Source organism: Armigeres subalbatus, chromosome 2 (assembly GCF_024139115.2).
Source record: "Armigeres subalbatus isolate Guangzhou_Male chromosome 2, GZ_Asu_2, whole genome shotgun sequence".
NCBI lineage: Eukaryota > Metazoa > Arthropoda > Insecta > Diptera > Culicidae > Armigeres > Armigeres subalbatus.
In genome coordinates this window covers 198,490,431-198,505,498 of record NC_085140.1, presented here as the reverse complement: position 1 = coordinate 198,505,498, position 15,068 = coordinate 198,490,431, and the positions used below count along the sequence as shown (strand labels likewise).

The following is a 15,068-nucleotide window of genomic DNA, read 5'->3' as shown; positions in this document are numbered from 1 at the left end:
AAATGGTCGTTCAATCCACCTGCTTCTCCACACTTTGGTGGAGCTTGGGAGCGCCTCGTTCAATCGGTAAAGAAAAACCTGAAGCACACCCAACTCCCACGCACACCTACCGATGAACTTCTGAGAAACATGTTAGCCGAAGTTGAACTAACTATCAACTCACGGCCGTTGACAGAATTGCCCCTAGATGATGAGCTATCTCAAGCACTCACGCCGAATCACTTTCTGATGGGATCGTCAGATGGTTCTAAGCCCCCGATCGCATTCGATGATAGTAGTTACGCACTAAAACACACGTGGAAGATGTCGCAGGTCTACGCGAACCGTTTTTGGCGACGCTGGGTAGCTGACTACCTGCCAACATTAACTCGAAGGACGAAATGGTTTCGTAACGTGAAACCAATAGCTGAGGGAGACATCGTCATCGTTGTAGACGATACAATGCCAAGGAATTGTTGGCCAAAAGGCCGCGTGGTTCGTGTAATTCGGTCCGAAGATGGACAAGTACGTCGTGCTGTAGTGCAGACCGTAACTGGAATCCTGGAGAGATCATCCGTAAAGCTCGCAGTTTTGGACGTCGGTGCAACCGTAAGTACATCGGACCAGTGATTCCGAAGCACTTGGGGGGGAGTGTCACAACTTCTCGTTGCTTCGCACCGTACATCCATCCGCCGTAATGATACGTACCTGTTCGTGTCAACAGACCATTAAAAGTGGACGCGTCGCATCACCAAAATGTTAGTTAAGGTACAAAAACACTTGAGATATAAACACCGATAAACGTCAGCAGGGAAGAGCAGATAAATAATTGCAAGTCAGAGAGTGTTGGTCTTAGCCAGTCGGAAAGACAAAAACAAAGAAAAAAAAAAAAAAAAAAAAAAAAGTCAGAGAGTGTGTTCACAAACTAACTTAAAATACTATTTTTCTTAATTCTACTTGAAATTATTGCTTATGTACTACTTAATAATATCCTACAGTGCATTATTTATTCTAAATGAACCACATAGCATGAATTGGTGGTCTCATGTTGGTACAATATAGCTAAATCTAATCTAATACTACGTCGAGTAAGCACAGGTGGGTGATATCAAATAAACAGAAGATATTATGTACTTATTCTAACATTAAACATAAAATACACAGCTATCAAACGAATCCATACGGAAACTCCAAGCAAAGGCAGAAGTGAACAGTATCAGGATCTAAAGCAGGTATTCGAGTGCATAATGTACTGTTGTGAAAAGCGCATAACCTTAATTATGGTTCTAGATCACCCACCATCGATTAAAGGACTAAATAACTAAAAAGAGACACTAAATGTAAGTCACCCTAAAATTACATACCCTATACTATTACATATGCTATTACCCTAAATGATACTTATATACAAATATGAAACCTTAAATCTATTATGAACAACATGAAATACTCATATTACGTATCAAATTATGTCATTTGTCAGGGATTTTTTAACGCTACTGTCGTCATCGTCACTGTAGCTGATTGTGCTTCAATAAATCGTTTAAAGAACCAGAAATTTGTCTCTTTCGTTGCAATATTTGCAACAATGATATAAAATTGCTTCCATCTTCAAAAATGTAACGATTTTCGAAAACATGTTTCACTGGCCAAAACGCCCCAGTGTAGGCAGGACGATATGCCCTTACCAACTGGACACTAGCGCAGCGAGCCTGCAGCAGTTGCTTCCAAATTGTATGGAAAATATTGAAATGTAATTCATACCTGCTTGGATGGACCTATTTTGGTTTTTTAATGTCAAGCGCATAAGAATTTGTAGCCTTTTTATTATGGGATTGATAAAATACTAATGAAGGGCTATTAAATGATTTTGGCTGAGGTGGGGCGTATTGCCCGGGCACTTTTTAAATTTCATTTTTTCACGACTTTTCAAAAAAGCTTTATTACGTGTTATCTATAATATTTTTATGTGACTACTCACGGGCAATGCATTTGTGACTTCCTGCACTACCAAATAACTTAAAGTTTGCATAAATTGCGTTGAAAAGTAAAAAGTTATCAAGGAGTTGCCTTAGGGGGGGGCATATTATACCGTCTTACCCTATTAATTAATTCAGAACTAACTAAATCAGTCATTGATCTGAACGAAATTCAATAGCGTTCAATAATAACATATATTTCGCCTTATGGATGCCTAATTTTGTAAAACTAATCTTGTTTAATACCTTAAAAATGAGTGAGATTTATGTGGTAGTAAATTTCAGAATTTGCACACATACGCACACATACATGCATATAAGTGGTCTATTAGTGTCTCAAAAGATGCTCACATTTGCTATCTAGCTTCCACTGAAGAAATTTTCGAAATCCCTTCAAATTTTTACGTTTTTGCTTTTCTGAGTAGATTGTTTGGTACATGTTTCTATATGTTCCGCAATTAAAATCAATTGTTTCTTTGAAACAAATCAGAAAAATAAGCATATTTTCATATCATATCACTTGTTGTAATTATATTTTCAATATCAAAGTGAATTTGTTTCAATTGCCATATATTTTACTTCATAATTCATTGGTTTATTGATAGATTAATACATAACACGCCTGCATAACGCATACAAAGTGAAATTATAGACACTTCCGAAGGAAGGGTAAAAAAACATATTTCCTAGCAGTGGCGCCGGGAGTGGGTGGGACAGGTAGGACATGTCCTACGCATGAATTTTTCTGGGTGGGACAGTCAAAGCATTGTCCTACCCATGATTATGGTAAGAACATATGAAGTCATTCGATGGTAAGAAATTTTGTGTTAGCAGAAGGTTATTTTAAAGTTTAACAGAGTCCAAACAATAATCATAGATGTTTTTGGGATCCTAGAGAAAAAGACTGATTGTTCTTTAGGACTTCAGGCACTTTATAATCCCTAAAGCGCTCATAGATGTCTAAACTTTACTTCTTAGACTATAAACGTTTTACAGAGGTAAAATAGAAGTTGTAGAAATCTGCGAATATTTTTTTTAGAAGTTATGATAAAGCACGATTATTAGAAGCCCACGGAAAAACTTTTCTTCAAACCTTAATAGATCTATTGAATTTGAGAAACCAGAAACATACCGAAGTCCGCTCTAAATCTGATCCGTAAGGGATTCCGAGCTCCCAAAACAGATTCTTTGGCAATCATGCGATTTTTGGTAGTTTGATTTGTATCGCTAGATCCATAACATTTTCTATAATAGGAAATCCTAGCAGTTAGCAATAATTAATTAAAACCATTGAGTATTTTTTCAAATTTCTGTGACCCCTGACTTCTTTTTGAAGCTTGTAAGGAGATATTCGATAATCGATAATGGAAAAGCAATATTTGTCCTAAAAATCGAGGAAATTTTCTCAAATTATATAAATATTCTGGACGTAAGAACTTTTCAAGTCCTGATTATTTTCAAAATTGATTAAATGGCAAACATTAGTTCTTAGTTCTTTTTGTGTTTCACGTTTTACCAAAATTATTTCTACCGTTATACCACACTAACTGTTCCATAACCTCCCGTGGCACCGATGAGAAGACGTAGCTCCATTCACAAGAACGTGACCAGGACAGATCTCGACTGTGCCTTGCTTCCATCTTAGAGATAGTGATTAGTTTAAAAGCATTATTTGTGTAGACGGATGGAAGTGATGCTACTTCCATACAGTGTAGACCAAGTAACATTTTTAATTTAATAACGATCTTCAAAACCATAATTTGCTTTCCATGACCTTCATAAAACCAGCATAAAACCAAAATGTTACTGGAGTAGGTTTGTAATACCTGCGATTTTATATGAAACGCTTAATGTTACCGCTAATACCAGACTGTAGCCCAAATCGGCATTTCCATTTGTCCTACCCACGACTCGGAACGTGAATGCGCCTCTGTTTCCTAGCATATTTCCCTTAACAAGGCCATCAGTAGCAGGAAGAGGAAGTGTTTCGACAACCTATGGCGAAGACCAGAGGGGGGCTGGCGCCTCCCAAACGGTCGCCGGAAAGGTTGAATCGCGTTATCGAGGTTCTCTTCCCGTCCCATGCCACAAGCCCTTGTCTACCCCCAGCACCGCAGAACGCGAGTGCTGATGCTGAAGTGGCTGAAGTGGCAGCGGTGACGAACGCAGAGTTGCTTGCGGTGGCCCGAACCCTTGACACGAACAAAGCTCCGGAGCCCGACGGAGTTCCAAACCTCGCTCTGAAGGCAGCGATCATGGCTAACCTGGACATGTTCAGGACAGCCATGCAGAGATGCCTGGACGAGCGCAGTTTCCCCGATAGGTGGAAGAGGCAGAAGCTGGTGCTGTTGCCGAAGCCCGGGAAACCACCAGGTGACCCATCGGCGTACAGACCAATCTGGATCAAGGAAACAATTGTATGGAACTGCTGTCCTGATATATGAAGCAACTTTATCTCACGGAAGTTCGTAGGAAATCGTAGATTCCAGCGTTTAATTTGGGGTTTAGTTCAGGAGGCCTATTATACGCACGGGGTCCATTTACTATCACTTACTCCCTATTAAAACTGATGCCAATATTTGACGCAAGGAAAACACGTCCCTTTTAAAGCACATTATTCTACCACACTCCATGGTTTTGGAACATTTATTTTGCATAGTAAAAATCATGTGGTCATAAAAATATCCCAACAAACATTTTCATCTGATAGAGCGCATTAGCGCTATTAGCATTTCCTCAGTTATTAATTGAAAGCTTTTCTATGCCTGCCATTGCATGAGTATGTATCTTGTGTGGCAAGTGCAATGGATACACCCAGAGCCGTAGCGTGGACTCCCAGCGCCCTTGGCGAAATCGTTATTGGGCGCCCCTTTTACTTTCATGCATGTTCAAAACAAATAGCATTATAAGAGATGGGATATTTTCAAAATCCACCTTTTTTATGTAGTAGATTTAATAAATCTTTGTTTTATGGATTCTTAAGCCTCTATAACCTGCATATGTTCCAAAAGGTGTAAGGATTATTAAAAAGGCCAGAACTTTTCCATAAATCCCTTTTCAAGAAATTTCAACGATATTCTAAAAGATCAAATAAACCTACGCAAATAGAAAAAAAAACTAGATCCAGTAGTGAGTGTGTTACTGACTGAAAATCCAAACATCCTTGTTGAGAATCTAGGCCAATAAAATCCATCTCTCAAGTGTGCCAGTCAGCGGTTGGATCACTATCGGACATAGTCGCATCAAGAATAACCCTACTTTGGAGTGAATCGAATGACGTTCGGAATCGCCATCAGACCTTGGTAGGTGGTTAGAAAGAAATACTGGACTTGGTAGGGTGTTTCTCGACTGGATAAGATGCAGTACTCGGAAGTTGGCTTTCTTAGTCTGAAGAATCAGGACGATGGTTATTTTTACTTGCCCGACATTTCGGCCGATGGGTTGTGGCCTTTTTCAAGGTTCGGCTTTTAATGCTTGCTTTTTGTAAAATTTTGGAAAAGTGATTTCATGATTGGGTTTGTTTGCGAATATACAACAAGTGCAACGTGGGGCAAGTTAAAAAACCCTTGTCCTTGATTCTTCAGACTGAGAAAACCAATCTCCGAGTAAAACTACTAAGTCTTTAAATGAAATTCAACTTGGGAGAGAATTGATAGAAGGTTGGAATAGCGATTGAACCAAGTCGTACCAAGAATAAAACAAACTCCGGACCTATTCGGATTATTATATATCAAATCGTAGAGTGGGTCTATCGGTAGTTTGGTGGCATTGGTTGAATTGGTTAGGCCAAAAAATCTCAACTTTAGAGAAGAGTATCTATTAGTTGAAGACGGCTTAGATTTCTTAGTCACGAACAAAAATTATACGCGTTTCTTACAGTCTACTCTGTGTTTCGACTTTGGCGTATTGAAGTTCTCATCTAGGGCTTCTTTTCCAGAAACTTGTTCCATTCTTCTTTTTATTTGTATTTCCTGTTCCTTTCTATTATTCACTTCCTTTTTCATCAGGCAAATCATAAAAGAACAGTTAGTGGAGGTGCTCCCTGAGCCGACGTTCTGATACCTGTATCAGTTATTGACGGAAAATATCCTTTCGGAAATTGGTCAAACGGTTGATTACAAAGTGATATCCCAGATCATCTTCCGTCGTCTGTCACCATTAGTGAACGAGTTCGTGGGAAGTTATCAAGCCGGCTTCGTTGACGGCCGCTCGACAACGGACCAGATCTTTACTGTACGGCAAATCCTTAAAAAATGCCGTGAATACCAGGTCCCAACGCACCATCTGTTCGTTGATTTCAAGGCGGCATACGACAGTATAGACCGCGTAGAGCTATGGAAAAATATGGACGAGAACAGCTTCCCTGGGAAGCTTACCAGACTGATCAAAGCAACGGTGGATGGTGTGCAAAACTATGTGAAGATTTCGGGCGAACACTCCAGTTCGTTCGAATCGCGCCGGGGACTAAGACAAGGTGATGGACTTCCCGGGCAGAAATCATGAACAGAATAACAAAACATGATATGGACTTGATTGATATAAGAGATAAAAGAACAGGCAACAATATCAAAAATTTGCACCGAAATATCATTTCAATATCAAGATATGCTATGGATAAGAACAAACTAATGGCACTTGATATTGATCACTTATTACAAATAACATATCTTGATATCCTTATGATATTTTAGTGCAAAATATTGATATTGTCGTTTGATCTTTTATCTCTTATATCAATCATGTCCATATCTCATTTTGCTATCTTATCAACATTTGATATTATTGAGCTATTTTTGTCTACTCGGGTTTCGTGCCTGTTGTTCAACATTGCGCTAGAAGGTGTCATGCGGAGAGCCGGGTGTAACAGCCGGGGTACGATTTTCAACAGATCCAGTAAATTTATTTGTTTCGCGGATGACATGGACATTGTCGGCCGAACATTTGCAAAGGTGGCAGAACTGTACACCCGCCTGAAACGTGAAGCAACAAAAGTTGGACTGGTGGTTAATGCGTCAAAGACAAAGTACATGCTTGTGGGCGGAACCGAGCGCGACAGGGCCCGCCTGGGAAGCAGTGTTACGATAGACGAGGATACCTTCGAGGTGGTCGAGGAATTCGTCTACCTCGGATCCTTGCTAACGGCTGACAACAACGTTAGTCGTGAAATACGAAGGCGCATCATCTGTGGAAGTCGGGCCTACTACGGGCTCCAGGAAGAAACTGCGGTCGAAAAAGATTCGCCACCGCACCAAACGTGTCATGTACAAGACGCTTATAAGACCGGTTGTCTTCTACGGACATGAAACATGGACAATGCTCGAGGAGGACTTGCAAGAATGCCGGACAGCAACCCTGCAAAAATGGTGTTCGCTTCCGATCCGGCAAGTACGAGACGGCGTGGAGCGCAGCGAGCGAGATGGGCAGACCAGGTGCAAAACGACTTGGCGAGCGTGGGGCGTATCCGAGGATGGAGAGATGCGGCCTCGAACCGTGTATTGTGTCGTCAAATTGTTGATTCAGTGTTATCTGTTTAGATGTAAACTAAATAAATGAAATGAATGACCCTCAGCATTAATAAAACTATGAGTTGTGTGTTCTTAACCAAAAAAAATCACAAAAATCGAAGAAAATTCAAGTGGTATCCAACCGCGTAAAGGTAACCTTGATAAGATTTGTCATCATTTCTCATAGTGCGTTCTGGATTTCAGCGCCCCACTTAAGCCTGGCGCCCTTGGCGGGGGCCAACCTGGCCAACCACACGCTACGGCGCTACACTATGCCCAGGGTGTCGAGAAAGTTTCCAACCCGAAAAAAACCTAGACAGGACCTAGAATCGAACTCGCCATCTCTGGATTGGCAATCCTACGCCTTTGCTCGCAAGATATTCATAGGGCTTCAAGATATTCATGGGGTAAACAAATATTGATTTTTTTGGCAAAAAAATATTTTTTAAATATCTTGAATTCTATAGGTTGAAAACTGATGACTTATTCAACAAAAACGCGTATTTTAACAATACAAAAAAGTTTGCGGAATATACTTGTACACTAAGAGTTGTAGTTTTCAAGATATTATAAAACCTTATGAATCAATATGGTCGAAACTCATGTGTGGTAAAATTCAAGTTATATCTGAGCTCTGGTCAAATTTTAAGCAAAATTGGTTCACACGCAATCGAGATCTAGATCTTTAAAGTTGACCATTTTGTATGAAAAACGGCGAGTGGGCTTTTTATTATGCAGGTCACTGTAGCTTGAAAAGGCACAACTTGTTTCAGAACTGCATTATGGTGTTGAACTTAATTTTAGGATTAAAAAAAACATTTAAATAAAGGATAAAAAAAGAACTGCATTAAACTAGAGTTTCTGTTTGCTCAGTTTATGGAATATGTTTTACATACAATAATGAGTGAAAGATCATGTAATAAGTTCCCTTCCTTTTGAAGAAATTTAAAACAACTTCACTGATAACGCGTAAACCGTCGGCTGGTGCACGCGATAAGCTTCTCCACACTTCACTCTGTTGATCACCGAAGAGAGCATGTTGTATATGCTTGCGCGGAAGCTCGCAAGGCGACGAGGACGCATCATGTGTTCATGCGCAAGCGTAAAAATGATTCTCGCGCTAATGTTCGCCGTCACCAAGTTCTATTCCGTCCGAAGAAAGCAGAGATCCTCAGTTGCGCGCTGACGATCGAACGGAACGGACGTTGAAAATAAAGGAAGGACCAGTGAGCGAAGTGGCCAGCAGTGAAAAAAAAAGTGAAGAAGAATATTCAAATGAGGCTGCCTATCTGATTGAAAAGAGTTGAACATATTAAACATATTGAGTGCGGTTTGGTGATAATTAAGGCAAGAGGCCTACCCAGGGGAGGTAATAGGAGAGGTTTTTGGGATCGTGGAACAAGATTTTAATATGCTAATCACGTTTTCTAACGCTACTGGGAGGCGATTTGGAGTTGTGCAAGATTTGCTGTTATGGATATGCTGACTGGTTGGATGTTAGAGGTTCGGCCCCTTTGTAGGGCATGGCTCGATGATCTCAGAGGGTGACACATGCATCTTGAACGGAAATGCAGCAGTAGATCAGCATGATGGACGAAATTGCCCGTAAGCATGCGGATTGTAAAAAGAGTAGCAAATTGTGCGGTCAAAAGTGCATGCTGTCGATTAATTTGAACCGACCACAGTGCACTAAAAGTGCATTCATCATCATCAGCGCCTCAGAACTGGCGGACGAAGCAAGTGAGAATGGGAAAATTGATGAAGATGCATTCATGGGCCGCCGACGTATTTTCGTCGTCATTTAATCTTTTTTTTTTGAAGAAGCAACCGTGAATGGAACGAAGAAACCAGAAAGTTATAATGTATTAAATATGCTCCGAGCCGAGGAGTTGGAGTGGAAGTGACTTAGCGTAGAAATGGGGGAAAACGAGCAAGAAGAAAAACAGAAGAGGCGAGACCCAGCCAGAATCGTATTAATCTTCGAGTTGTTTCTGCTGTTGGTGGATTTTTCTGGGAATGTGCTGCTGATGGCCGATGATGTGATGTTTGGTGGGTCGGCTGAACGTTCGGACGATCATGTGGAAGCATACATGTGTGTAAATTTAGAATTTTATGCTCGTATCTCTAGCTGCCATGTGCGAGACCGGTTGCGAACGTTCGAAACGTGCTGGATATTTACAACAAGCGTTTGAATATCGCGCCCGCAGTGGTTGAGGAGGATCTGGCGGGAAGGAAAGAGTTCTGCTAAAGTAAACAGAAGATGTGAATTTGAATCGCCGGTCTAACATGTGTTGATGGGGTTTTGATTCGTGTGGTGTTTATTTTGGTGAGATCAGCTTATCGTGGAGGAATTGCGTAATCGAATGCATCGGTCGATGATGGCACGAACAGGCTGGATGTTGTTCTGGTTGGCTCAATGGGTGTTTAATTAGATAATAATAATAAAAGAATTGGTCAGTAAGCTTGTGGATGTCAAAGTTTGGTCCATAGAAGAACAAGTTCATTATCTAACCCTTATCCGGTATACTTGTGACGGTAGGGGTAAAAATTCACTTAAAAATTGAATATCTCTGGCGTTTCTGAACCGATTAGTATGATTTTTTCTCAGAAGAACCGGATAGGTTTCTAGGTGGTCTATCATGGCCACATTGGTTTGGTCCTAGGACATCCGGAGTCTAGTCCCGGAGGACCACTTTTGCGAAAATTCCAAACATGGGTTGCGACATGTCATAAGTAATTATTTTTAATTATATGACCTTACCTGTCTCCATGTAGCCTTGCGAGCAAAGGTGTAGGATTGCCAATCCGAAAATGGCGATTTCAATTCTCGGTCCAGTCTAGGAAAATTTTGGGTTGAAACCCATTGCAATGTGCTTTGGTTAAGTCGTATCAATTACCGGAAGTCATATTCGTTATTTTCGGCATTCAAATTCCAGGATGTCCTTTTATATTTCATGATCACAAAATAATGAGACATAATAAGTCGCAAGTTTCCTTCTCTTACTAACTGTATAATAAAATGATATTGATTGTATATATCACAAAGAACCATGGCTCCGTAAAGTATTATACACACCTGAGTTTACCAAATAAACGAACTTGGAAAAAATGAGTCGCAAGTTATATTTGGAATTTTCGCAAAATTGGTCCACGGGGACTAGATGTGTCGCAAGTCATATTTGGAATTTCCTTTCCACATTGGCCATCACAGGATATAGATACCTTATAGCCGGTTCCGGAAGGGCGAAAAATCCCTAGACTGGTTGGAAAAAGTTCCATTACAGGCGGAATATGTCCGATATACATCCCCGAGTTTACCAATCACAATATTAGGTAATTTTAACAGCATAGACTAAAGATTCAGTCGCCAATACCCACTATAGGGTACCAATGAAAATGACATTTTCAAATTTCAAAAATCGACATTGCTCACAAGTTTCATTACCCCAAAAAATGACTCCATGCAAAACTTGAGCTTAATCGAACATGATTTAGGGGTGCCTAAAATTCATCAAAGTGTTGAAGAAAAAGTCGAAAATCGAATTTTTGTTTTTGATGCCAAATGACTTAAAAATGCATGAAACGTCGAGATCTGATGTTATCTAAAAAAATGTTTTTGAAAAAAATAGATTTTTTCTCTTAGAACATTTTTGGGACTTTATTTTTACACCGGACGATACGCAAACGTTTGTAGCCAAAAATATCCCCCTATGCAAAATTTGAGCTAAATCGGACATGACTTTTTTTTTCTCTTCTGTTTTTTGATGCCAAAGGACTCAAAATGCATGAAATTTTGAGAATTATTTTTTGAAAAAAATCGACTGTTTGGGACTTCGAAAAAATTACTTATGGCGAAAACAATTTTTCATCGAATATTAAAACCGAACGTTACGCAAACATTTCCTAAGCCCTTTTGCAAAATTTGAGCACCATCGGACTTGATTTAGGGGTGCTCAAAATATTGCTATCAATGTTTTGAATTTTTTGTAACTTTAAAAACTTTTGAGATCAGATTTACGGAAAAAATCATCAATTAAATGGCTAGGCAATATTTATTACACTGTGGTTTATTTTTACGCGGTACCGCATGAATCCAAAACACAACGTGTAAGGATCAAGTTACAAAAAATTTAAAATTTGAATAGCAAGATTTTGAGCACTCCTAAATCATGTCCGATGTATTTTCAAAATTTTTATAGCAAGATTTTGAGCATCCCTAAATCATGTCCGATGTATTTTCAAAAATTTTATAGCAAGATTTTGAGCATCCCTAAAATATGTCCGATTTAGCTCAAATTTTGCATAGGGACATATTTTAGGGCTTAGGAAATGTTCGCCATAAGAATTTTTTTTCGAAGTCCCTAAACAGTCGATTTTGTAGTGTATGAAGCAGTGTATGAAGGGCTGTGCGACCAAAAATCAAATAGACAAAACGTCTAATGTACATATTTTTAAAATGTTCAATGCAATAAGTAGATTAGAAACAATATGTTGAATAATATATTCAAAATATGCTTTGTATCTAAAATCTCGAGTCTGAAGATACGGGAACCTTTATTTGAAAGGCATGAAGGCTTTTTTTTAAATGCTCAGTTGCTTAGTTGCAAGAGAATTGGAACCTTCCTTCTACGCATCTCGGAAGTCTTCTTCCAAGCACCTCGGAAGCTTCCTGTCAAAAGACTCGGAAGCTACCCTTCAAGAGGCAAGGAAGCCTCTCTTAAAGAGTCTCGAAAGCCTCTTTTCAAAAGGCGCGGAAGCTTCTTTTCAAGAGGCGCGGAAGCCTACTTTCAAGATGCTCGGAAGGCTACTTTCAAAAGGCTCGAAAGATCCCTTTCAAGGGCTTTGAAAAACGCCTCCGGAAGATCCCTTTCAAGGGCGCGTAAGCCTTCAATAATCATAAGTCCTGTAGGAAGCTTAATGTATAAAGCTGCTTTTCGAGAGGCTCGGAAGACTCCCTTCAAGAAGCTCGGAAGGCTCATTTCAGAAGACTCGGAAGGCTTCTTTTAAATGGCTCGGAAGGCTCAGTCAAGAGGCTCCTTTTATGAGATTCGGAAGCCTCCTTATGAACCCTATTTAAATGGCTCGAAAGCCACCTTTCAAGAGGCTTGGAAGCCTCCTATCAAAAGAATCGGAAGCCCCCTTTCAAGCGCTTGGAAGTCGCCTTTTAAGAAGCTCTGAAGCCTCTTTTCAAGAGGCGCGGAAGCCTACTTTTAAGAGTTTAGTTTTAGTTTATTTCAGGATACGTGAAAATCACGAAATCGAAATTTACGCGCTACATTTTCATTTATTTAGTTTACATCTAAACAGATAACACTGAATCAACAATTTGACCCCACAATACACGGTTCGAGGCCGCATCTCTTCATCCTCGAATGCCCACCTCGCTCGCTGCGCTCCACGCCGTTTCATACCTGCCGCATTGGAAGCGAACGCCATCTTTGCAGGGTTGCTGTCCTGCATTCTTGCAACATGTCCTGGCCATCGTACCCTTCCGGCTTTAGCTACCTTCTGCATATTGGGTTCGCCGTAGAGCTGGGCGAGCTCGTGGTTCATTCTTCGTCGCCACACACCGTCTTCTTGCACACCGCCGAAGATGGTCCTAAGCACCCATCTCTCGAATACTCCGAGTGCTTGCAAGTCCTCCTCGAGCGTTGTCCAAATTTCAAGTCCGTAGAAGACTACCGGTCTTATCAGCGTCCTGTACATGACACATTTGTGTGGTGGTGAATCTTTTTGACCGCAGTTTCTTCTGGAGCCGTTCACCTCAATTCGGGAGATTTGTGCCATCGCCTTCACAGCCTTTCTCATCACGCACCTGACGGAAAAGGAAGTGAACAAAAAGAAAAGGAATATGAATGGGGAAAAAATGGGAAGTTTGGGAAAAGTACCCTTGAAGAGGGCATACAACGTATACAACACGTGTCAAGGCCTTGACTAAGACACTGCAATTCTTTTTAGACAGATTAGCTAAATAGTTAGCTACTATTTACCGGAGATGGCTCTCGGATATACAATTTTGTTTGTCGACATGAATCCAAACTACTCCAATACCGTTTGTGCTGAGTGGACGTCCAAGAGCTAATCAAACGCTTCACCCAACACTTAGATATTGGAATAGCTGGCTCAGGACCAAAAGAGTCTTGTGATGCTCCAGTGCGAGCTAACTCATCAGCCAAATCGTTTCCAGCTATGGAAGAATGGCCAGGTACCCATATAAGGTGCAATATATTAACTGAATTCAGTTCCTCTATTTGAGTTCGACATGCGATTACTAACTTCGACCTTGAGTTGGCCGAAGCGAGGGCTTTGATAGCTGCTTGGCTATCTGCTGAACAGAAGTATATTACTTTGCCCATTATGTGTTTCTGCAGTGCGGATTGCACTCCACACATAATGGCAAATATTTCCGCTTGAAAGACAGTGCAGTGTCTACCCAGTGAGTGGGACTATTCCAATCTTAGCTCACGTGAGTAGACACCGGCACCCGCTCTACCTTCGAAGAGGGAGCCGTCAGTGTAACAAACAATGCTGTCCGACATACTTCTCTCCAAATAGCTAGATGTCCACTCATCCCGCGAGGGGAATTGTGTTGAAAATGTCCTATAAAGAAAACTACTAGCGAGTGTGAGTTCACTTGGAGCGAGGACTGTTCTGTCCCAATCAACCATGAGTTGTAACAACGAAGTGTGTGTTTACATGACTCTCTTCCATGAAACTGAGAACCCATAATCGGTAAGTACAAGAAAGTGCTTCTTGTCTGAGATGTATGTGTAGTGGGACAACGTCGAAGAGAACCTCGAGAGCAGCCGTGGGAGTCGAAGAGAACGCACCAGTCATTGCCATTAGGCACATCCTTTGAAGATGGCCTAATTTAGACTGAATTGTCCTCACTTCACCCTTTTGCCACCACACAAGACACCCATAAGCCAAAATTGGTCGTACAACTGTTGTGTAAATCCATTTGATATATTTGGGTTTAAGACCCCAAGTTTTACCAAAAGTTCGTCGGCATTGGCCGAAAGCCATACACGCCTTTTTGACTCTGAACTCAATGAACTCAATTCCAGGAGAGCTTGGAATCAAGAATTAGTCCCACATACTTTACCTGATCCGTTACATTGATTTCAGAGTCAAAAAGATGTAATGGGCGAATACCGTTACGGTTACGTTTTTCCGTGAAAAGAACAATAGATGTTTTATTCGGATTAACCGAAAGGCCATATTGGCGACACCAACTTTCGACTGCCTGAAGAGCGTTTTGCATCAGGTCGAATAAAGTAGTAATACACAAACCGACTATCAATATAAGATAGTCGTCGGCAAATCCATAGGTAGGAAAACCGCCATTATTGAGTAATCTCAATGTCGTATCTGCAACGAGGTTCCACAAAAGTGGAGATAATACTCCCCCAGCCACAGGGGGGCAGCCACAGACACTTAATTTCCTAATCGCTGCTTGACGTAATGTCGAGTAGAGATGCCGGTTTTTAAGCATCTGGTGAAACCATTTGGTAATTATATTAGGTAGCCCATGACAACGTTTATTATTTATTTATTCAGACTAAGGCCGAAGTGGCCTGTGCGGTATATAAGAGTCTTCTCCATT

The 15,068-nt window shown here is 40.7% G+C and overlaps 1 protein-coding gene across 4 annotated transcripts in view; it reads left to right on the top strand.

Moving 5' to 3' along the window:
- Nucleotides 1-8,632: 8,632 nt before the first annotated feature.
- LOC134211479 (laminin subunit alpha) overlaps nt 8,633-15,068 on the top strand; it is a 31,605-nt gene continuing 25,169 nt past the window's right edge. For 3 of the 4 annotated variants that reach the window (XM_062688366.1, XM_062688364.1, XM_062688365.1), the window contains exon 1: nt 8,633-8,831. The gene's annotated coding sequence lies outside the window, so the exon portion shown is untranslated. The remainder of the gene's footprint in view (nt 8,832-15,068) is intronic. The other variant, XM_062688367.1, reaches the window with a different exon arrangement.